Source organism: Gadus chalcogrammus, chromosome 4, assembly GCF_026213295.1.
Source record: "Gadus chalcogrammus isolate NIFS_2021 chromosome 4, NIFS_Gcha_1.0, whole genome shotgun sequence".
Classification (NCBI taxonomy): domain Eukaryota; kingdom Metazoa; phylum Chordata; class Actinopteri; order Gadiformes; family Gadidae; genus Gadus; species Gadus chalcogrammus.
This window is the reverse complement of record NC_079415.1, coordinates 12,176,160-12,179,089: the sequence shown is the minus strand read 5'-3', so window position 1 is coordinate 12,179,089 and position 2,930 is coordinate 12,176,160.

Here is a 2,930-nt window from a genome sequence, read left to right as displayed (position 1 = left end):
ACTCAAAATAATATAGTAATTAGTGAAACTACCAACAAAAAAACTGCTTTTTAATAATATTTTATTGCAGCTCATGATTTACAATGAACAAGAAGTCATATTTTATGACATGACTTGTTCTTTATCATTGGAGACAGTTTTCAACACATTTCATTTTTTTTTGTTTTGATTCATTAACTGGATCAGAAGAGGGCGGTAATTCACCAAGTTGTGGATGCCAACCGCCGTAAAACCCCAAGAAGAAGAAGAAGAAGCCTTTCGCTCTCTCGCTGCCTGGGTGACAGCAGCTGCTGTTGCCAAACCCTCTTCTTCTTTATTTTGGTTATGTTGCACATTCTCACTACACCAGTCCTTAACACACAACACATAGTTAAGCTGCCATCTACACTGACACTTAATTTCCTTGTTGGGGCTTATATGTTGAATAAATATACAGAAACATGTTCACTGCGTGTCTCCCTATTTGTTATGTCATGCTTGAGCCATGCGGTCATAACACATTGGGGGTTCGTCCGGGATAGGATTTGGTACGTTTTTTTTTTCATATCTTACCATAGCCTGTATAGACAGTTTGAGACCGATATTGTTGGGAGACTCTCAGTGTTTGAGTAATTGGTTAATTGTTTTGCTTGGTTGTATATTTGGTTAATTGGTAGTTTTGATCTTTTGTTTGTTTGAATATGGGTTATTGAGTTGGCCTGTTGATTGTTTGATTGTTCACTGCAGAACAATATGGTGTTACACGAAGGGAAGTTTGAGTACCTATGTTACCGGGCAGGTAACTGCAAACTACTAGAGGAACTGCCCTTCAACATGGAGTTCTACTACACCGGAAGGCTCGGATGGAGAGCTAGATTACCCAAGCTCTATGGCAGAGCGAAAACTTCTGCCAAAACCCTATACGATGCCTCGTTTGCCGTCCAAGGAGCTAAGCTTTGGAACACACTACCGAAAGATGTCAACACCCAGGATAACCTTGATACACTCAAAGTGCACCTGGGCGAATTCCTGGGCAGAATACCTGAACAGCCCCCCACAACTGGCTATAGGACATCAAATCACAACTCCATTGTTAACTGGTTAAACCAGCCGGGTGGCCTTCGAGAGAAGTTGACTAAGGTTTGCATTACTACTGATTTAACTAATTGATTTGTTTGGCTTGCGGATTGCAGCAAGGGAGACCTTGTGGGAAGGATTGGTGGCAGTTTTCCTTCCTTTCTGGTGACCTGGTTACGGTTATGATCCTCGGCTGGTCAGTGAGTGTCATGGGATTGTTTTGTTTACGTCACTGAAGCGAGTGGGTTAGATACGAGCTAAGTGAACCCCCGTGTAGGAGTAGAGCGCTTATCGCTGTGTTTGTTTTTTTGTTTTTGGGTGTCTCGAACACGCTGGGGTTGCTAGCAATCAAATTGCATGAGGGCACACCAAAGACTAGTTGGTAGCTAGATAGGGACTTCTACTTCCAGTTTGATACGGGGCAGCTCTGATAGTTATCCCTCCTGTGCTTTTTGGTGATATATCACGCTACTCACCTGTGAGGGACCGGCGTGGTCGCCCCACGTATCTGGGATATGGCCAACTGGATATAGAGAGTGTGGTCTGAGTCGAGGCATTATAGCTGATAACAGGTTATTGGTTACTGTTATTGGATATTATGGTCAGTATAGGCCTCTAAATGATTATTTTGATTGCTTTGAAGTTTGTGGCCTGTCAAGTGGTGGTTATTGGTACTACTGATTAATCATTTAATTATAAGCATTTGTGGTTGAAGAGTTGGTTGATTTGGATGGTTGAAGAGTTGTATGGTTGGTATGGTTGAAGAGATGGTTGGTTGGTATGGAAAAGAGATGGTTGGTTGGTATGGAAAAGAGATGGTTGGTTGGTATGGAAAAGAGATGGTTGGATGGTATGGAAAAAAGATGGTTGGATGGTATGGAAAATAGATGGTTGGATGGTATGGAAAAGAGATGGTTGGATGGTATGGAAAAGAGATGGTTGGATGGTATGGAAAAGAGATGGTTGGATGGTCAATGCGATCATTGACGAGGTGCGGTCGATAGTTGAGGTAGAGAAATACAGCGAGTTGTACAACATTTGTAGGACAATTGGTGCCTCAATCCGAGTCGCAGTTTGTTTGGAAGATCGCCATTGAAAACATTGACCTGTTAAATGACATGTACTGTACGCAAAATCTACTTTTGATTGTTCACAACAATGAAAAACACTACGTAAATTCCTTATTCATCATGAACACCATTAGCGAATGGTTACGAGCAATTAGTTCACTTTTAATTAGCCCTGGGTGAATGCTTACTTCAGCGTGAACTAATATCAGTTAATGGTGAATGATTGTACCGTCAAGTGTCAAACTGATTAATGGATAACATAATAAGGCAGATACTTTATGGATACGGGACCTGTTCTTCTCACATTAAAGGATCCCCGCCCCATTTAACATGGGTGGATTTTTTTTGTGCCAGTGTGAATCAGAAAGACAAAAGTAAGGTTATTGAGTTTCAGGAATTGTTTTGGGGTTGTTTGTTCGCCAGTATGAATTGTTACTTCAACTCTTAAATGTACAGTAAACCTTTTGCATGGCACAACTTTGACTCATTAAACAACTGATGAATATACATATCATATTTCAGTGATCATTTTCTGTTATAATATATTTCATAGTGCCCATTCCAAAATTGTGCTTATCTGTACAATTTTGTTTTCATATTCATTATTATCGACAGTTTAAAATTAAAAAGTTGGTGAAATGGTGGTGAATGGCCAATTGTAAGTCAAAATAATGAAGTAATTAGTGAAACGACCCACAAAAAAGATGCTTTGTAATAATATTTTATTGCAGCTCATAATTTACTATAAACAAGAAGTCATATTTTATGACATGCATTTATAAATGTACAATGAAGCATTACATC